General features: G+C 34.8%; 1 protein-coding gene across 19 annotated transcripts in view; it reads right to left on the minus strand.

The window, feature by feature from the left end:
- Nucleotides 1-23,097, minus strand: part of Ctl2 (Choline transporter-like 2) — a 44,797-nt gene that overhangs the window by 4,374 nt on the left and 17,326 nt on the right. For 3 of the 19 annotated variants that reach the window (XM_073962600.1, XM_073962599.1, XM_073962597.1), the window contains one exon: nucleotides 5,711-5,849. The exons of 15 other annotated variants lie outside the window; for them this stretch is intronic. The gene's annotated coding sequence lies outside the window, so the exon portion shown is untranslated. Of the gene's footprint in view, nucleotides 1-5,710; nucleotides 5,850-5,923; nucleotides 6,160-23,097 lie in introns of those variants that run through there. One more of the 19 variants, XM_073962609.1, reaches the window with a different exon arrangement.

The raw sequence follows: 23,097 nt of genomic DNA on the forward strand, positions 1-23,097 counted from the left end.
AATTTTTTATAAGCATAATTCAGCAATTTTATTATTCTTTTCATGCAGTACAATGAAATGGATTCTTTTATAATAAAATAAAATCTTGTTGTAGATGTTCTTGGGCTGTCTGTGTCAATTACGAAAAGATAAGAAAAAAAGCAAGTAAGAATGTATCAGTCGGCTTTGCCGGCAGAAATATACCTTTAGCCTGTGGCATAATGAAAGAAGCAATTTCAATTTGTTACCGAAAATTTCACTTTTGGTTCCGGGTCAATCCGGTAAGCAAGAACCCGATGCCGCTGTCCCTTAAAGACTCTTTTTGTTTGGTTCCGTAGAGTTTTTACAGCTTTAGAGTAATTGTCTCAGGAAGTACGGACTTACACCTGAAAAAATATACTATCGTAATAGCCGCGAGGACTACCTGCTATAAAATTGTTTAAACTATCCTAAACATGTCCCTAAACTGCATATTTTTGAAAAATTGGATATTCTGTGTGGAAGTGGACCGTGAGAGAAATATTAGGACCAATGGCAACCAATCCTTTCTATAATTATCCTGCTTATCAGATTATTATTTTCTTATTTTTCTTGGTCATCGTGGATGTTTTTTAGAGATGTTGGGCTATTGTGTCAGGAAGCATTGCTTGGCCAAGAAAAATTGTACCGTTGTAAACAGGATCACAAGAAGTATTTACGGTAAAAATGTACAAACTACCTTTGAAATTTTATGAGGGAGGTACCCGAAGTAGTTTTCTTCGTAGAACTTGTTTTACGTTTGGAAGACATTTTACAATGCGAAAAGTTTCGGCCAAATCGGATACTCAATTCATTTGTTTTAGTGTCCATCAGTCATTTGAGTTGATGCCGCACAGTGGTTCAGAAAATGATTTTTACGGCAAAAACCCGATTTATTTTTTAAATTTAATTTTATTTCTTTCATCGTTACATAATATAACATTAACTTAAACTCCTCTGGAGACAATAAAGATATTAATGTAACAGTAAACCAAAAATAACACTTTAAAAAGATTCCTTACTCAATAGCAGGTTAATTTCTTGTTTGTTAATTTCTATATGGGATTCGATATTAAGTATATTGAAACTAAGCAACCCAAAAAATTGGGAGTAAATATTGGAAGGTGGTACGCCACGCCCAGTACTCCTAAAGACGACAATTTTTCGCCTTTTTGGAAAATATGTCATTTTATGGAGAAGGAAATATCTATTTCTCGGAAACTATAACAGATATTGTGTTCATAGTTGTTTTTTTAGGTAGGTAGGATTGTTGTCTTTAAGAACCGTTTGCCGTAGCGTTTACAAGAAGTGAGCTATTGTATTTTTCCTCAGGATGATACCCGATAGTGTCCTCTTTCAGCCCATGTATACTTTTTTATCCGTATCGTTCCGTCCGTTTAAGACTTTTTACAATTTTTGAAATTACATGGTTAAATATGTGTTTTTTCAATATCGATTCCCATATTTTTTTAATTTTGGAAAATTAAATTTTTAGATTTTTTTTAAATATTTAAAAAAAAATTGAACATTTTTTTCAATTTTTTTTGTACTTTTTTGTTTTGTTTATTGGTGTTTAAACTTTTTAATATGAAAAACTCAAAAACACTCATATTTTGATGAAAAATATGAAAAAACACACATCTTTTAACTCTGATCTTGTATTCCTCTGCAACTACTAGACCGAATTCGAATGCTTTAAATGCATCAAAAAGCCGACTATGTTATCTGTCGAACAAAAAATCCAATAAAAATTATGAAAATATTTCTATTCGTTCAAAAGAAAAAAACGATTCTGAACCAGAGTTTAGGGTTATTTAGAGCTTTTCGGACATTATTTTAGGAAGTATGGAGTTACTTGCCGCCGAAAAAAATTGTACCGTTGTGAAAGGGGCTACGAGTACAGCCTGCTGCAGAAAATGTCAAGCCGATCCGACAAGAGTCCCTAAACTGTGCCAAAAATTTTAAGAATTTGTGTGGGAGGTATTATAACATTCGAAGCTGATCTATGTCTGCAGTTTGGACATAATCGGTTACTCCGTTCGAAAGTTATCGTGCGCACAATTTTATCGAAAAATGTTGAACTATTGCGGGGGGAGTACCCGGAGGAGTGGACCGATATCTTCGTACTTGATCTAAGTTTGGACAAAATATTACGAGAACCAAGAGTTATTGTGTGCTCCAGCCAGCCAGACCGACGGTAGAGACGGGCATACGGACATGGCTAAATCGACTCTGAAAGGTATTTCGTTCAAACATACTTGGAGTCTAAAACCATTATTTCGATGAGGCAGATTTTCATTGTATCATAGTGTATATACTCTCTTTAGCCTAAATGCTGAGGGTGTAAAAAGAATTTAAATGGAAATATTAGTAGCGAATATTTAAAACATTTAAATTGCGATCAGAATGATTGCTTAAAGAAATTGTTGTTCAATGTCCGATAACCGAGAGTCATGACTTATAATTGTATTCGAATGATTTTTCGTGGAAATTGAATAAAACAACAACAACGTGATACACTGGAATATGAATTTTGTATAGAATTTAACGTATGCGGATTATACGCATATGTTGCGCTAGATTCGCTTCAATGAATATAGTCCATATTCGAAGCTGAGAAAAAATCATGACATCATGGGCTTTTTTGGGTAGGTTAATTAATTTCTAATCAATCGCAGTAGAATACTGAAGTTTAGTATTATCTTTGGCTTCTTTCGTATTAATTGATCTGGCAATCCTCTGTTGTTTCAAATCAATTTCAATAAAATATTCACGAAAATGCGAAATATACGATTTCGATTTATGGGAAAACGAGTCGAAACGATTTCCATCTTATACCTGAATATAACTTTGGTGTTCTCCTATTCTCACACTAAGCATTCGTTTTGTTGTGTCTACATACACTTTTCCACATGTTTCTTAATCAGAGTAATGATACATATTGTAGTATTAATAGTTAGAGTAGTGCTATTTTAATTGATAGCTAGTGTAAGTAGAATTATTTTGTAAGCAATTAGTATCTAAGATAATTCAGATAATTATGTTACTCTCTTGTACATAAGAGAGTGGGGCGTTGTTGTTATTATGTGTGGGGGCATTGGTGATAGCGATCGACCAACGAGGTTATTAAAACCAGTGATTACAACCAGTTCCAATAGAGACACACATAAGAACAAACGCACCCCGCTCGCTTGCAATAAATAATTGTGAATAGAAAATAATAAAGAAGACGAAATAAACAACTTTAAACAAACAGTGTTCCCCTTTAATAAACGCAAGCCTACTACAATATGTACATGTAATTTCATAGACTACGTTGTGTTTCTTAATTATACCCTACACCACTATGTGGGGAGGGTATTATAAGTTGGTTTTGACCAAAAAGTTTGTAACGCATCGAAATATTGATCGTAGACCCATACTTATTGTTAGGGACACATCCCACAATAACAATATGGCATCGCATATTGCAACACTAGTGGAGTGGCATCACGTCTTACAACACTGTCAATATGGCAACACTCATAATCAACCGCCACTTCATTCTCAGTAATCACTCTCAGTAGTCTTGTAATTTCATCATATTTTCTAAGTTAGTAGCTGTGAACGCTCATCATCCAATAAATCATTTAAACCTTTAGTATTATCAAACATTGTCTTTTATTTAACAACAATAAAAGTACAACACTTATATATACCAAAATGAATGTCTCGACGAGCTGAGTCGATCTGGCTATGTGTGTCCGTCCGTCAGTCCGTCCGTCCGTCCGTCTGTCCATCTAAACCTTGTAATCACGCTACAGGTCGCAATTTTGATCGCATCGTCACGAAATTTTGCATGTTGATGGGGGTCCCGGAGGGGAAGAAGGCTATTGATTTTGGTGATGGTCGAATAATATTTAGGGGTCGGAAAGGGCAAAAAAACTTAGGTGGATAAAAAGACAACGTTTTTTTCCAAAGCGAATATCTCAGCTTCTATATGGGGTATACCAAAAGCAAAACCTGACAATAAAAGTAGAAAATATCACCTTTCTAATGATGTAAAGTAGGTTCTCGTAGGTGATTAAACAGCGAAGATATCACAATATTCGCAAATAAAACCCAAATTTTCATTTTTGCTATTTTAATTATAATGACGAATATCACAGCTCTGGTTGGGTCGCAATTTTGATCGGATCGTCACGAAATGTTGAGGGTTAATGGGGGTCACACAGATAAAGAAGCCTATTGATTTTGGTGATGGTCGGATAATATTTAGGGGTCGTAATGGGCAAAAAGCTTTTTTGGAGAAAAAGACAACGTTTTTTTTCCAAAGCGAATATCTCAGCTTCAATATGGGGTATACCAAAAGCAGAACCTGGCCATGAAAGTTGAAAATATCGCCTTTCTAATGATGTAAAGTAGGTTCTCGTAGGTGATGAAACAACGAATATATCGCAATAGCCGCTAATAGAACCCAAATTTTTATTTTAGCGATTTTAATAATGATGACGAATATCACAGTTTCGGTTGGGGATCTTCCAAAAACAAAGTCCGACTATGAAAGTAAAAAATCCCATCATTACAATGATGTAAAGCAGGTTGGCGTAGGTATCCAAATAACGGAGATATCGCAATAGTCGGTAATACATCCCATTTTTCCACTTTTTTGGAAATCAAGCTACAGGTCGCAATTTTAATTGGATCGTCACGAAATTTTGGGTGTTATTGGGGGTCCCACAGAGGAAAAAATCTTTTGATTTTTGATAATGGTCGGATATTATTCAGGGGTAGGAATGCGACAAAAAAAATATTTGGAATAAAGGCCAACGTTTTATTTCAAAGTTATTATCTCCCTTCTGTAGGAGGTATATCGAAAGCAAAACCTGGCAAGGAAAGTAGAAAATATCACCTTTACAACGATGTGAAATAGGTTGTCATAGGTGGTAAAACAACAGAGATATCGCAGTAGTCGGTAATGCATCCCATTTTTGTGCAATCACACTACGAAAATTTGATCGAATCCTCACGAAATTTTGGGGGTTGATGGGGGTCTAACAGAGAAAGAAGCCTATTGATGGTTGGTATACATCTCACTTTTCCATTTTTTATTTGGGTTGTACTGATGAACAGGGGTAGTGGTGTAGGGTATCACATAGTCGGCCCCGACCCGACTATAGCCTTGGCTCACTTGTTTTTCTTCTGATTTCGTTTAAACATACTTGGGGTTTAAAACCGTTACTTCTCATGAAACACATTTTCATCGTATCTATGTAAGTTTATATACCCTCTTTAGCTTAAAGCCTAACTATGTGTTTATACAAGACAATCCCAGTTGTTCGGGTAACTAGGGAATAACTAGCAATTTTGCTGGCTACTGGTTAACAGCCCTAGTTACCTCCCAATCTACTCGCAATGTTATAGACTGGTGAATTTAACATGGGGATGTCATAGGAAGGGGTCTATTGTCTCCTAACTGCATTACCAGTAACCACCCAATTCGATAGTCGTGTGAAGACAATTGTCTCTTCTTTGGATTACCAGTAACCAGTCAATTCGATAGTCTTCCGAAAGCCATTTGTCCCCTCATTGCAGTCCCCTCGGCAGTCAGAAATTATAGCCAAAATTACTAGTAATTTGAAGTCAGATAAATGGGTAAATGCATATATGTATGCATTAGCCACACTATATTTTATTGCATGGTGTGCAAAAATTTTACAAATGACAATATAACCTTATATACTTATGGATATTACAGGTCCATCTTGATCCTTGTTACTGGAACTAGAGCGTTACTACTTGATACAGCGACTTATGTTTATTTGGTTCTTGGAATGTTTTTCTCATTTTTCCTTCAGATCATTCAAAAGTTCCTGAAATAAAATGTATACAAGTTTAATGAAATGACGCGATAATGTATTCCGTTAAGATATACATCAATACTTACCACAGATACATTATAAATATTCTTATTAAGATGTTCATCCTTTCTATGACTTAGCATCAAACGCATCAAAATACGTTTTTTAATTATGAATGAACAATATGACAGAACATTTTTTTATATTTTGTTAAAAAAGCAATAATGTCGAAAAGAGATTACAAGAGAAAAACATTGTCGATTACACTACCCATCGGTAGTCTATAAAATAGTCAATATATTACACGCCGCATTACCTGTAACTAGTGAATTGACATGATAGGCAGGAAAGCCCATTTCCAGTGGCAAAAGCAAGCTATAGGCTATTTTGTGTGCCATTTTTGGGTGTAAAGTAATTAGGATCAATGAGTAACTAGTTACATAACTATGCTAAAGTAGACAATTGCTATTTATTGAACAACTGGGATGTGTCTCAAAATACAACCCTGATTTACTAACACATACATACATTTATGTATATATGTATAAGTTTGGACAAAATATTACGAAAACCAATTTTGGACCAAATTAGTTGACCCATTCGTGAGTTATCATGTGCTGCAGCCAGCCAGCCAGCCAGATCGACGGTAGAGACGAGCATACGGACATGGCTAAATCGACTCTGAAACGTATTTTGTCCAAACATACTTGGAGTCTAAAACCATTATTTCGATGAGGCACATTTTCATCGTATCATATGATAAATGTTGAGGGTGTAAAAAGAATTTAAATGGAAGTATTTGTAGCGAATATTTAAAACATTTATGGTCTGTTCCAGTACTGCAAGGATCTACTAATTTTTACTATTTTTTTCGATAACATAAAGGTAGTAAAAAGTAGAAGCTTCTTGCAGGTTCTGGAACAGAGCATTAAATTACGACCAGAATGATTGCCTAAAGAAATTGTTGTTCAATGTCCGATAACCAGAGTCATGACTAATAATTGTATACGAAATATTTTTCGTGGAAATTGAATAAAACAACAACATGATACGGAATATGAATTTTGTATAGAATGTAACGTATGTGGATTATACGCATATGTTTCGCCATATTCACTTCAATGTTCTAAGTGGTTTTTAATTTCAATTTTGAAATTTAAAGAGCACAATATTTTTATGTTCCAAATTTACAAAGACAAATTTGGCAAAACCAAACGATTCTTGCATGTTTTTGAACAGAGATATTTATAATTTTTTTTGTCGAGCAGTAAAAATGACGTAAGAAGCAATATAGAGACAATTATGATCCTCCAGAACCAATTCCAGATGTTGTATGTTCTTGTATGTATTGGATATACACCACCTAGTGGGGGAAATACCCATTCAAAAATTTCACTTGTTTGTCGACTGCAATGTCGCCTTCAGGAACACAGTAAATTAATAGGCTTTCCATTCCACGTCTGAGTTCAGTATACTGAATTGAAGTATATTCGAGTGAACAGCGATACAACTTCAGCAGTTTAAAAAGGAAGTAACCTATCTGAAGCTATATCTATTGATTGAATCAGTCATGCATTGGTTGAGAAAGCTTGAATAGATCCAACACAGAGAAAGGGTTGTGCACATTAAATACCTTAGAGAAAAGCAACATTGCCTTTAATCCCAAAAATGTTCTATCGCAAAACCAAGGAATTATTTTTACATAGGGAGAAATATGACAACGACACTTAAAATAATAAACATATGGCATAACCCTATGAAACAACCCAGCTAACATTTTTTTTCGAATTTTTAAAAAATTGTATATGCGAATTTTATAACTAATCACTTTGTTTTTTCGGCAACAATCGAACAAAAAAATTCCCTTAGAATATCGATTAGAAATCGGAACAAATTCGAAACGAAGTTTCTTAAAATTCTTCAGAAAATGTGCAGAGATTCTTAAAACAACTTTTAGAAAATCGGTACAATTTCTAGAAAAATGTTATAGAAATTGGCAAAAAAATATTCCGAAAGTCTCGGAAAAAATCGGAAATCAGAGCCCTCGGAAAAATTGTTAGCTGGGAATAGCATACGTAAAATAACGACAACTCACACAACTACCGCCAAATATCACAACACAATACAGAAAGCGAGGCATAACCCAGCTAACAATTTTTTCGATTTTTTTTGGGGCAGGATGTTCGTGCGGCCCCCGTTACGTCATTGTAATTTTTTTCGAGGGCAAGTCCATAGTTCCCGAGATAATGGCGCATAACCTCAAAAAACGCTGCACTATGTCGCGAGTTCAAATAAAGGTGGTCAAATATAAAAGGAGTTGGCGTTGGCAGATGAATTTTGGTATAAACACTTATAGTTCACTGACAATGTCGAGATCAAAAAATTGGGAAGGTCGGTCCACGTTTTGGGATAGTCCCCATGCATCGGTACTTCTTAATGTTTCGGTATTTTGAATATTTTAGCTAAACTTATCAACCAAATTGGTTGAATTTTGAGATGCGGGGTTTTCACTTTAAAAAAAACTTTTCCGATAAAAATTATGGACATAGGTCCACGTTTTGATATAGACCCAATACAACGGTACCTCCCGATTTTCGGAATTTTGAAGATTTTACATATGTTTCACGCCCAAATGAGCCGAAATTTTACATTGAGGGTTCCCAATGGACCAAAAAACGTTTTGATATAGCTTCAATAGAACGGTATAGCCCGATTTTCGCTATTTTCAAGGTTTTAGCCACACTAAACAACCATATAATACCATGTGTTGTAGTTTGAGCGCACGACAACTCTCGAACGGATCAACATAATTGGTTCAAATTTTAGGTCTTTCAATATTTTGTCCAAACTTAGTTTAAGTTCGAAGATAGACCATATCGGTCCATTCCTTCCGGTACCTCCCCCACAAAGGTTTAAAAATGTTCGCCAAGATTGTGGGCATGATAACACTACGAGGGAGTAACAGAATTGAGCCAAACTTTGCTATTGGTAATATTACTTTCAGGCATAGATCGGGTTTTAATATGGACTATATCGGTCCGAATATGTACTACATCGGATCACTCCTACGGGTACACCCTACCCAAAGTTTGGAAAAAATGCACTCGTCTTGGATCATTCTGTATTTTGTTGCAACATGTAGGTTTTTGTGGCCCTTTCCATGCTGGAAAATTTTCCCAACAGCTGTGTTACCTTTTTTTCTTCGGGTACGTGGCCGAGGGTATATCTCTGTCGGCTCAGCTGACTTATACTTTCTTACTTGTTTATTTTTAATAAAACACAACATTTTTCTTTCCATTGGTTCCTTCATTGGCGGACAAATTGTTCTGTTTGGCAAGTCAGCTGATTGCTTGCTGGTTTTCTGGGAAGGTGTCTGTTTACTTTTTACAATTTTTTTGCAAAAGAGAATAAAAACTCCTTACTCTCTGAGAAAGTTCTTGCTGGAAAAGTAACCAGACAGACTTTTTAAAATAAATCGACTAGTGCAAAACTTTTAGAATATTTGGCTTTGGCTTTAAACACTGTTGCTTGCTTCACGCTTGGTTTCATGTAAAACCCTAATGGGCAAGTACTACCTAATTAAAATGCAATCTTGCATTTTTTTATTCTTGTACATAAATTTAGGCTTGGATAAGCATGAATTTCTTATTCTGTTCGCACCTTTATTCTCCTTTGAATTAAATCTGGACATTGTCTGCAAATCCATATCCAACTCCTACTATTAATACAACTCAGCAAATCATTGACACCTGAGCAACACCACTACTCACTGGAAGCATACCAAAAGCACTATATTTAAAACAAACGTACAGGTGTCGATTGAGCAAATATGAAAAAAAAATTACAAGCCGAGAACGAAAAATTATATAAACAAGAAATGTTTCTAACCAAATAGATGTGGTTTAATTTTTTATTTACTTCCCATACCCCCAGTCTTTCGACCTAAAGGTCGAAATGTTAAAATAACAAATTTAAAATTATAATAATTAACAAGTAAGAAAAGCGTTAAGTTCGGTCGTGCCGAACTTTTTATACCCTCCACCACAAATTTCAGCCATTTCGGTGGATTAATGTGGCCACAACCTTCAAAATACCGAAATGCGGAAGGTACCGTTCTATGGGGGCTATATGATGGCGTGGACCTATACCTAAAAATTTCTGGGGGGCAAGTTTTATAAGCCTAAAGAAGACTAAATATCAAATTTCAGCCATCTCGGTGTGATAATGAGGCAAAACGTTCAAAATATCGCAAATCGGGAGATATTGTATTATGGGGGGCTATATCAACACGTTGACCTATATAAACATTTTATGGTAGAAATGTTTCTTAGCCTCTGGAAACACAAAATACAAAGTTACAACCGATTCTTCGGTCAAATGGGTCTAATACATTCAAAATATATTCAAACGACACGTACTTTATAAGGGGCCTTATGTGGGGGCTATACCAAAACGTGGACCTATATAACCCAACTTTGGTGGGAATGTTTTCTGGCCTCTGAAGACACAAAATACCAAATTACAACCAATTCGGTGGTAAAATGGGCCAAATACCTTAAAAATTCCTTAAAACGACGACGCGTCACGCGTCATTTTGTATGGGGGCTATACGAAAGCGTGGACCTACATAGCCCGCTTTCAATACCAAAAGTCCTACGTAAAAATAACATATTTTCCCAAAATTTCATCAACCTACGTCAATCCGTTCGGACGCTAGAGTGATTTCCACAGACGGACAGACGGACGGACATGGCTATATCGATGTAGAATTGCACGCTGATCAAGAATGTATATACTTTGTGGGGTCTACAATGATTATTTCGAGTAGTTACAAACGTAGTGACAAACTTAATATACCCCCATCCTATGGTGGAGGGTATAAAAAGTAGCCATGAAAGGCTTTATCCATACGATTTTTTTGGAATGTTATACGGCGTTTAGATTATAGTTTTTTTGCAGGGTTAACCTTCTTTATGAGGATTTATTTGAAGTATACACAATGGAAATGACATTTGAAACCCAGACCCACTGGGTTAACCCGGTTATATGTAAACGGCCTATAAGTGCATATTTTTTATCTTCTGAAAAGCATTTAGGAATCGGTAACTCATTTTAAGAAGATTAACGACCATTCCTCTACCTTCCCTCCCAGTCCTTGGTTTGGCTCGCTGATGTGTTTCACGAAATCGATTATTTCTGTATTTTCGTGACTTTTGCACATTATTTCATCTATATTGGACTAAATATTCAAAAATAAGCAAAAATTCTCATTTCTGCCGTTTTTATAATGAAATATAAACAGTTTTCTCTTTTCTAGGATAGCGCTTTTCCTTAGCCCTACATTTTAATAATTTGCTATAAAATATAATATTTTTGCACACAGGAACAACAATTTTGTTCGCTATTATTGAAATTTATACTAATATTGCAGAAAAAGTTCGATATTGACCGGTTTTTTTGCCAAAATATTTAACAAAAGTTACAAAAACCGAATATTTTTGACGCATAGAAAACAGGGTTAACGACTTCTTCTTTGTTATTCTCGCTTAAAGGGTTGCCATGGATCCATGTTACATACACTTTTTAATTGCCACAGGACCAACATTTTTTTAAGTATTTGGTTTTTTGAATATTGGGTATGGGCTTCTAAAATACTGAGGTGTTATTATTGGTGAAATTGAAAACCGAATATTTTTGACACTCGCTGTATTTACGTGTTCTTATTGGCCGTTGAGTTTTTGAAATTATTTAATTTATTTACACACTTTGCGAACTTTTAAACAAAAACCACAAACTATGGTTGTGCATTACATGATCCTATCATAACATAAGCATCAAGTAGTCAACAATTATTATAATTATAACACCAGTTAATACATATACTATAAAAGTGACACACTAAGTATATAAGTGTTAACTGTCACTTCTTATCTCAAGGGTCACGTAATTATCACAAGTGCAAATTCTATTAGATGAGTATTTTACAAATATTACAGTGTGAAATTGACAAGTAGATATGTATGTGTCATCATGGGGAAAAGTTGTTGACAGTTTGTTGTTGTTATTCGTCATGGTATGTTTATATTTCACAACAAATAATAGGATAATAGGTGCGGTGTTAAAAAAAAGCATTGCAATGCCCAGATATATGTACTCAGTGACATTACTGTTTTAAGCATATTGCATTTCGATTAAGAGAACTGAAGACTCTGCATGTACAATTCAAATAAATAAGCATCTTACTAATGTTAAAAAGAAATTTTATATAACTAGATTAGAGAGCAGATTGACTGTAACTACTGCGTAAAAAAGTAAACCTTATCGTAATGTCCTCTTCTGTCTCTTTCTTCTTCTTTATTTGAAAATCCACACAGCAAAATTTGTTTGAAGTTGTTCTATGTGAAGTAGTGATTGAATAGCTTTTTTAGAAGCAGTCCACGCAGAGTCATGAAAAATACATTCCGTTCTTCACATTTTGACAATGTCTGATTTGAATCCATTGCATAACATTTTAGCAACGTTTGCCATGTTTTATGGTTTTTTAATTACTCAGCAAAATGTTTGTATCCAAAAAGATAATCATAGGTGCAAAAAATGTCAGACTGCATCTTTGTTTGTAGCCAAAAAAGTAGTTGAATCATAAGTGCAAGTGGCTATGTCTTTTTACGTGAAAGAAGTCATGATTTTAACAAGGACATGGTGCAGCTAGAATGCAATCAATTTTAGATGACTCTATGCAAGAAGCATTTTAAGATGTTTTTGGGTATTTTTGAGTAATAAAAGCTAACTTTCTATAATAAAAGTATTTGATTTTGCACTGAGTCGCTTATTTTAATAATTTATTTGAGATATTCCATTGTTTTATATTAATTATATTTCAATTTCATTAAGACGATCGAAGTATTATCAAACTACTATTTAAAAAAAAAATTCTACAAAAACGAATTTTAATTGGAATCGTCCTAGAAAAACAGGCCAAAAATATTAATTAAAAGTTACCACAACTCTTTTAAATAATTTTTCCAAATGGCCCTGAGGTCTTAATTCAGTGAAAAATCCTCGCTTAATAGATGTTAACTTCTCCCATATCCTCGCTTGCGAATCATTTTTTAAATGAATCGAAAAATCAATTCAAAATACTTTCCATGGAATATATATTTATTCACTACAAAGAACTTATGCAAAATGTGTGCTTAAGAAGCAAGTTAGACAGTATCCTCACTGCACCATGTCCTTGTAAAAATCATGACTTCTTTCACGTAAAAAGATGTAGTCCGAAATCACTTGCACTCATGATTCAACTACTTCTTTGGCTATAAACATTTTGCTGAATATAGAATATATTATAATTTTATATATCCATGTTTCAAAGGCTTCCAGTTTTTTTCTCATTCACAGATTTTATTTTCCATGTTTCAAATGCGTACAGCAACACGGATCAAACGTAGCATTTAATGAAGCGTTGTTTTGTTGAAGGGCCTATGTCTATGCGACATTTCATTTCGGCGGATGTACTCCCAGAATTGTTAATCAGCAACGATGTGTTGATTGGGCGTGAGTTTTTTCTGCTGACAATCATATATTTGGTCTTTTTCGTGTGTATTTTCAGTACGTTGATTTAACGTATCTATTAATTTTTGTATGGTATCGTCGACATAGATTATGTTGTTTATTAGTTCTCCGCTAATTCCGACAGAAATTTGTTCGTTATTGACCGACACTCTGAATGTCCTTTCTGCGTAAAATGCAGTCTTGTCTTACTCCTTTTGATATGGGAACGTTATCTGCCGTTTCTCCATCAACTTTTATATTTGCAACTTGATGTCAATATATGTATGTTTTGTATTGTCTGGCCCTGTAGGTGGTCAATAAATTAACATAATAGCGGTATTCACTCATGTTGGTAAAGTGGCATTGTAGATCTTGTACATCTTGTTAATATTGTAGATCTACAACTGTTTACAATACCACAACAACAAAATACATGAAAGTTTAATTTACCACAGGGTTGTTAATTTACTCGACCTAATGCTAAGTTTACATTTACGAAATCCACTCGATTTCAACAGTCAATTCCATAGCTCAAACGTCAAATGAAATCTCATCTGGATTTCATTTGACGTTTAACCTATGGATTTGACAGTTGAAATCGAGTGGATTTCGTAAATGTAAACCAAGCATAAAAGTATTGTAAACATTCCATTGTATGCACTTTTACAAGGGTTAGAACAGCTGATTGTTGTGCCGTCACTTTGTTGTGAGTTTTATTTTATGTCGGAGTTTTGTTTTTTGGTAGAAAAATGGGAAAAATAAAAAGAATAAAAGAATAATAAAAGAATGGAGGCCAAGAAAAAAACATTTTTTATGAAAAGTGTATTAAAACTGAAACTAATAGATAGACTTACGACGACGTTAAGATGCTTTGACTTGTTTACGATATTCACAAAAAAGACATTCACACTTCGTTGTAAAAAAACCCTGGTAAATATAGTACATTAACAAGAGTCGTAAATCAACCACAATGAGTGAATACCGCTAATGTATTTTGTTTGTCTACACTGTTGTGATTATTAAATATTAGTTAGAATTAGTAAAAAAATAAATTTTATTAACGTATTAATTAAGAATGATCAATTAACGCTTTCTTTTTAAAATCGAAAAGAAGACAAAACAAATTATGATATGCATATTGTATGATTTGCAGGGGAATAATTACATCAGTGGTTTCCCGTTGCCTTTTGAAGTTTTTTTTTAGTTTACGGCACGAATGGATCTGTCGGAAGCTACGCTACCGCCGGCATCGTTGTCAAGATCTTTTCACTTATCAGAATTTTTAATGGATGACAATGTTCCGTGAAAAGTTTTCGAGATAAAATGGAAATTGTAAATATCTCGTTGTTTTTAGCGTTAACTTCCTACTAATGCCCTCATTAAGCGGCCAGTCAGTCAGTTTTCAATAAGAGTTTTTATTGATCTCTGACTGTCCAACAACCAAAATGTACGTCCAAAATGTATTTCAAGAAACCATTATGCCCCCGGCACATACGGTCCGTTGTGCGTCGAGTCAAGCTTTTAAAACAACAACCACATGAAAAAAGTGTTCTTGAAGTTTCCATGTGGCCGCGCCGTATGTGCCGGTGCCGTTATTTGAGCAAAGCAGTCATTCAAAACTGGCAGCAATGTGTACCCAGCTACAGATATGGCCAAAATAATAAGTACACCAGTTTGTAAAATCTTTAAAATTAAAAAAATGTATTTATTGTAACGCAAAGCAGATTTTTTTATTAAATTCTTACAACATAAAACCAACTTATTTCAATAAGTATTGCAGGAATTTTCGCGATAAATAAACGTTTTAATGTCTTAAAAAATAGTGGACAAAATAATAAGTACATTCTGTAAAACATAAAATAAAATAAATAAATTCGAAATTTTTAGTATAAATTTGTATCAGTATTGCTTATAGCATTAATATCCAGTATATCCACCTTTATTGTCTACGTCCTTGTGGCATACTGCCTTGTGGCATACTGCTTATAAGCTTACGGCATGTTTCAACAGGTATTTCGTACCAAGCTTTTTGAACAAAATCCCAAAGTTGGTCTTTATTTTGGAACGATTGTGTGCCAATGGGTTTTTTTAAATCTCTCCAAAGGTTTTCTATGGGATTGAGGTCAGAAGACTTGCTAGGCCAATCAAGGAGTTTTATTTTATTTTGCTGAAACCAATCTTTGACATACCGGGATGTGTGTTTCGGATCGTTGTCCTGTTGAAACACCCATATAAGTGGCATGTTTTCTTCAGCATATGGCAACATGATATTCTCTAATATATTTTATACTCGAATCTGGTCATTGTATCAGTGATGCGATATATTGGACCAACGCCATTCCAAGAAAAACAGTCCCATACCATTATGCTTCCACCTCCATGTCTGACTGTCTTTTTTGTAAACCGAACATGAAATTATTTTCCTTTGGGGCGACGAACGTTCCTTCCGTTATCATTTCCAAATCAATTTATTTTGGTTTCATCGCTCCACAGGATCTCTTGCGAAAGATAACCTCGTCATAATTTTTTTTTACGAAGCAGTGGAACTTTTCTGGCTATTCGTCCTGGCAATTTGGCATCTCCAAGTCTTCTCCGAATGGTTGGAGCGGATATAACATTGCATATGTCCGAAGAAATTTGCCGAGAGGATATAAAAGGGTATCTTTTTGCAAGGGTGACAATATGGCAATCCGTTATTGGCGATGTCTTTTTTGGCCTACCGCGTGATTCTTTACTTTGTTCAGATTTCAACGCATTTTTGACAAAACACACTGATCTATCAAGTGATTTTGCTATGGTTCTCAGGCTTTTTCCCTCTTTTCTCCATTTTGTCACTAGTCTCCTTTCTTCTGGAGAACAGTGCTTATTTCGACTCATCTATCGATAAAATTGTGGTGCAATTTGTTTTAATTTTGATAAGTACAATTAGTTAAATAACAAACTTTTATTAAAGTGCACGCAGCAACAGGTAAATATTGAAAAATCGAAAATGTACTTATTATTTTGGCCAGCCAAAATACGAACTTTAGCACAAAAATAACACAGAAACAAAAAGTAACGGGATTTTTCCGTCTCTTCACTTGTTGATTCAAAGTTGCCATATAGATGTTTGCAAATGTGGCAAAGTTGCCATATTTTACTTAAAAAAAACTTAACGTACGTTACGACGTTGAACATAAACCATGGTGTACTTATTATTTTGGCCATATGTACCTTGCTGCATTACTGCAAATTGGGTAACCATAGAGAAAACTCTCATCTTGTGAATGCTGCTTTTTATAGCGGTATTTAGGTGAGATTGAGACGACCACCCTCTCCGGACTTCGGAACAACCTCCTCTGGACCTCCGAACAACTTGCTCTTTCCATATTCAGTCCACAGGAACATCAAAACCTGTTCGCAACAACACACAAACAGCAAAAAAAAATTTGTTCACTCGATTTTACTCTTCGAGCAAACTCGTACTCTATTTCGAGTATTTTCACTCGCACTCTTATTTTTAAACCAAGAGTACTAGCGAGTGCTCCCAAATAAAACAAAAGAGTGCAGAGTAAACTTCTTGTAAAACTCGTACTCTTCGAGTACTGGCAGGTATTTTTCACTCGCGAGTAAAAACGAGCAAATCGCATTTTTTACTCGCACTCTTCGAGTACTCCCACTAGCGAGTACTTTTCACTCGCGAGTAAAATCGAGGCAAATCGGAGCTCCGGGAACAAGGCACCTGGAGAGGACGGAATTCAGCCAGAATTGCTACCAACAAGCCCAGCAGCAGCAGCAATTGTACATCCCTACCTGCAAAAAACATACATGGACTAACGGAAGGAAGTCTTTGGAGTTCATGGATTGAAGGTGCAATAGTAAAATTGGCGAAAAATGATTTTTCTAATTGCAACAATTATGAAAATCCAATCGAAAAACTACTTAGAAAATGAACAAGCTGGCCTCCGACCACCAAATCAAACCTATAAGAATAATTACAGAACAGTCCATCGAGATCCGGATACCATTTTACTTGTTGCTCATGGACGTTAAGAAAGCCTAATGCAGCGAAAGCAGGCCTTGAATTAACGAATTAACATCAGCACAGACACACAGTTTAAAATCTGCGAAGGTATAAAATACGTGGAAAACTTCGGTTACTTGGGCTGCGTAATGTCAGTAAAGAACGGAGTAGAAAACGATGTCTGCAACAGACTAAAGAAGGCAAAAACTGCATTCGGGCATATAAACCAAACCTACCTGTCGCTCAACACAAATCTCCAAAAACAATAAACTAAGAATATTCAATTCCTGCGTAAAATCTACCCTTTTGTATGGAGGCGAAACGTGACCTGTGAACAATAACAGAACAAGTAATCCTGAACAAATACCTACGAATAATATGTAGAATATTTTGTCCAAACATAATTTCAAACGAATACCTACTCAAGTTAACAAGACAAGAACCCATACCATACCATTGCTATTGAAAACGATATCGTTTTCGAATGTTTCTCGATAGTTTTGCGGATATTTTGTTCGTGAACGACACACGAGAATGAATTGAAAACGATTCATTCGTCGCTCAGTTTGTGGCAGGAAAACCTTCGATTTCGAATATCGGCAACAGAGCTCCGATTTGCTCGTTTTTACTCGCAAGTGGGAGTACTCGAAGAGTGCGAGCAAAAAGTCCGAACCAGCCTAAAAAGCGAAACTATAGACAACATTTTGACGAAGCCGGGATTCCAAGTACAGCTTGAACCAATTCATACAATTGTGGCCCCCCTCAACTCTACCCACCCTCAACCTCCCCGACTTAACTTTCCTCTCTCAACTCCCCCCACTCAACTAGCCCCCATTTAACCGTACCTCCCGATTTTCGGTATTTTGAGGATTTATCTACAATTTTTAACCGAACTACATGTAATTTGACGTTTGAGGTTTCCAGTGGTCACAAAACATCTCCACCGAAAACTGTCAACATAGGTCCATGTTTTGCTATAGCCCCCATATAACCGTACTTCCCGATTTTCGGTATTTTGAGGATTTATCTACAATTTTTAACCGAACTACCTGTGATTTTACGTTTGAGGTTTCCAGTGGTCAAAAAACATCTCCACCGAAAACTGTCAAAATAGTCCCCATATAACGGTACCCCATATTTCGGTGTTTTGAGGATTTAAACAACAATGTTTAAGCGAACTAATTGTAATTCGACTTTTGAGGTTCCCAGTGGTCACAAAACTTCTCCACCAACAATTATCAACATAGGTCCACACTTTGATTTATCCCCATATCATTTTTTCAGAAATAAAACCTTATGTGATACCTACTTTTTGAAATTTTCCAGCGGTCACAGGTTCAGCTTACTTGTTTTTTTAAGGCAAATGTAACAGAATCATTTATTTCAGACTTAATTGTTGTAAACGGAGCAATTACTTCTCAAACCCTGCGTGATATTTGCTTTCATTCTATTACCGGTATGTCATAACTGGGTTACGGCGTTAAACAACTATTGATCGACTATTGATCTCTGTTTTCCTTGACTTAAATTTATATAACAAACTAGCGGACCCGGCGAACTTCGTCTCGCTATTAAGGAATAAAATTTCATACAAAAACTCAATTTTCAATTTTTCCAATTTTCCGACTTTTCCAGAGAGATTTTCCAACATTTTCTTCCGTAAAGACCTTCTCCTCGAAAATACGAATAACTGACAAAAATTTTTACAGAAATCGGCCTAGCCGTTCTCATTTTATGAATTACTATACATTTTTTACACCATTTTTATATATATAGATAGATATGTAGTTTGAATTTAGTTTAAAAACAAATAGGTATTTTTCGTTACTCGTTTCTCCAAAACAACTGTTCAATGACTTCTCCTTATTTGGATTTTGAAACGCTTGAAAATTATTTAACTGAAAGCAGCTGTGAAATAATAAAACAAAAAACACTTAGAATCTCATTCACCTTAAACAAAAACAAAGAAACCAAGAAACGGCAGTGGATGTAAATGAGAGTGTGATTTCTCTTCCTTTCATTGTGACTACAGTAACTTTATGTCCAAGCAAACAAAGGGAATGTGTACTCCGAATATAGGTACAACAGAAGCCATTGTGTGGAAAATAAGAAGTATCTACCTATGTGGGAAAGGTGAAGACGGAGGGAGGAAGATGGACACAGACACTTGTTGTATGCGTATGTATCTTATAGATAGATGAGTCGTTGTTTTGTTTGTTGTGAGTAGACCGACGACCGACATACAAGCAACTACAACAACTGTCATGAAATTCAGTAAATGTATCCAACAATTGGGTATTAACCTTTCCTTTGTTGTCGTCGCGTCGTTGTCGTCAACATCATTCATAATCGTCATTGCATGTGAATGAAGTGTTTAAAACTAATTCACAAAAAAGTTAAACTTGAATAATTAAGTACGTCTTTCCAAAAAAATACGTTATAAACAAACAGCTATTGTTTTTGTGTACATTTTTGTAGTGTTTTTTATTTGTATTCTCACTCTATGTAGAGTATAGGTTGAGGTCACATTATATTCGGCAATTATCAATGATCAAGTATATGACTGATTTCTATGTACTTATATGTACATATATGAATGTACAAAATTAATTAGAAATTTTTGCAAGTCGATGTTATTCTCGCAAAATTGGCCATTGATTATTGAGGGAATGTGAAAAATGATTTTGATGTTATATTAAACTTGAGGAAAATCAATTAAATCAATGAGGTGGGTGTACAGTGTACACAAAATAGTTTTTTCGGTTGTCATGGAAAGTTAGTTAGTTACATAGATTTGAAACAAAAAGTACATTATTTTTATAAAAAATGTTACATTTGCATCTTCTACCTCAGTCATTCTCAATAGCATTTAATCCCAAATATGGTTTCGGAAATTTGCCTAGGTTTTGAAATGTATTGAATATTTTGAATTTGAGATTTGTATACAAATATTTGGTTTTACTTGGTGGTACAGGGACACCCTATTACATACGTTTTGTACGTGTTTGGAATTATTGTGAAGGTGAAGGCCAATATGTGTAATCATTTTTACCTGAACATTTACTTGTGTGTTATACAAAAGAAGTTTTAAATAATTCGTAATTTTGATAATTTAAATTAGATGTGTGTTTAGAGCGGCATACATACATATATGATAACACGATACATCTGTTGTGAACAATCGTCAAGTACATATGCACATACAGTCTGTCGCAAAAGTTAGTATACACCGTTGAAACCAAAATGTATTAGGGATAAATATCACTATAACTTATTGAAAACAACAAGCAATTAGTTTTATCTGATTGATAAGAAGGTTGTCTTCCGTAATAACAATTAAAAGTGCGCAATATTTGCATACATTAGCAAATGTGCGGTTCGAATCCCAAAAAGACCAAAATTTATGTCGCAAAAGTTAGTATACAACGGAGAATCCTCGTGGAACTGTGTAAAAAATGCTTGATATTTTTGAACAAAATGAAACTAAATCTGTACTTAAGATCATAAAGAGTATATTAATTGGTTTTATTGGCAGTAATAGTACTTATAGTGACATGTCCAACGTACACTGGATCGTAAAATCCACAAAAATTGGTCATCTACAAATACAACAACTGTTCCGAGTGTTATGTCCTGTTTATGAATCCTAAAGCCATGAAATGCTCAAAAAAGCTCTAAAGTTTCAATATGGGGTGATCTTAATCGAGTTTCGACTTGTCCTGTTTAAAAAAAAACGGGAATATCTTGAAGGAAACCCATACTTTTGAGGCTATTGTCCTTTTGAAACATGTAATAATCCTTAATCCTTACACATAAGGACTTTCCTTTTGAGTTAACTTTCTCACAAATGCCCCTTTTCATATTCCCACCAAAAGTAAATAGTAGGAGAACCTCAAGGTCCGTTGTAAGCCCTACAGTTATACTGTCCTACCGGCATTTTAGCAGTATCGGACATTCTTCTCGTGTCCCTAGTGCCTAATGCACTACTAATGTCTAATGAACTACTTCTAACTGATCCATTTAGTTGTATTTTGGCCCTAAGTGAAGCGAACAAAGCTTTTCAGAACGTTTTTGCACAATCCATGCGTTATAACAGCGGAGAAACCTCTGTATTAAAATTTTAAATTAGCTATCATATCCTTCTGTAGTGGTGGAGTATCACTGTAGGGCTTACACCAGAACTTGAGGTTCTCCTACTCTTTATTTTTGGTAGGAATGTGAAAAGGGACATAATTTGTGAGAAAATGAACCGAAAAGTAAAGTCATTATGTGTAGGGAATAAGAATTATTACATGCTTCAAAATGACAACGGCATCAAAAGTATGGGTTTCCTTCAAGAAATTCCCGTTTTTTCAAAAAGGACAAGTCGAAACTCGATCAAGATCACCCCATATTGAAACTTTAGAGCGTTTCTGAGCATTTGATGGCTTTAAAATTCATAAACAGGACATAACACCCGGAATTTTGTCGCTACAGTTGTTGTATTTGTAGATGACCAATTTTTGTGGATTTTACGATCCAGTGTACTTTGGACTTGTCACTATAAGTACTATACCTGCCATTAAAACCAATTAATATACTCTTTATGATCTTAAGTACAGATTTAGTTTCATTTTGTTCAAAAATATCAAGAATTTTTTAAACAGTTCCACGGGGATTCTCCGTTGTATACTAACTTTTGCGACATAAATTTTGGTCTTTTTGGGATTCGAACCGCACATTTGCTAATGTATGCAAATATTGCGCACTTTTAATTCTTATTACGGAAGACAACCTTCTTGTCTATCAAATAATTTTATTAGGTTTATGACTTTTTTGCAACCTCGGATCCATGTATCATACTTTGATGCATTTTTACCTGATATTAAATAAAATCTTAATAACAAGGTGTTTCGAAAACAAACTTGTGAAGACACTATAAAAAGATATATAACTGAAAATAAGATTTGGAACCACGCGCCATAATCGTGACCATAAATGCCCGAAGACGTAACCCACATGCAAATCGAAATTATTTTTTTGATGGGATACATAACACTGAAATACAGGCTCTGGAAAAATAACGATCCTATTCAAGAAATGGCATTTCGGAAAATGGGATAACATTGCAAATTTTGTTGTAATGACGGATCCCAAAACCAAGCGTTTTCGCGGTTTTAGTTTCATTACTTACTCATACATGACCGCTCCTAGAATGTTCATAAGTTCTAGAAAGTTTTTAACTGAGATCTTAGGTACATTTTAGTAGTTGCTTGTATTCTTGAATTTTGAACGGTTCGGTATCTATGGACCAGAATCGGAGAAAAAAGTATAAAAATCGAATATTTTCTAAAGTTTTTTGCTATTTTGACCTTTAAGAACAGTTCATAGAGAGCTCTGATGTTCCACAAAGTTGTATACTGATATATTCGCTACATTATTGTGGTTGAATGTTTTCTTAAATTTTGAATGGTTTAATTTCTATGGAGCAGAAACCGAAAAAAGAAAATAAAAATTGCATTTGTTTTGCAATTTTGACCTTTATGAACCATTTCTACAGGGTTCGTATGTTCTAGAAAGTTGTTTATTGAGATCTAAGGTACATTTTTGTAGTTGGTTGTTTGATTCAATTTTGATCGGTTTGATATCTGTAGGCCAAAATCTGAGAAAAAATTATAACGGAAACTTGACCTTAACGATTTTGACCTAAAAGGCGGGGTTGAATGG

Source organism: Musca autumnalis, unplaced genomic scaffold (assembly GCF_047663935.1).
Source record: "Musca autumnalis isolate F117 unplaced genomic scaffold, ASM4766393v1 scaffold_1, whole genome shotgun sequence".
NCBI lineage: Eukaryota > Metazoa > Arthropoda > Insecta > Diptera > Muscidae > Musca > Musca autumnalis.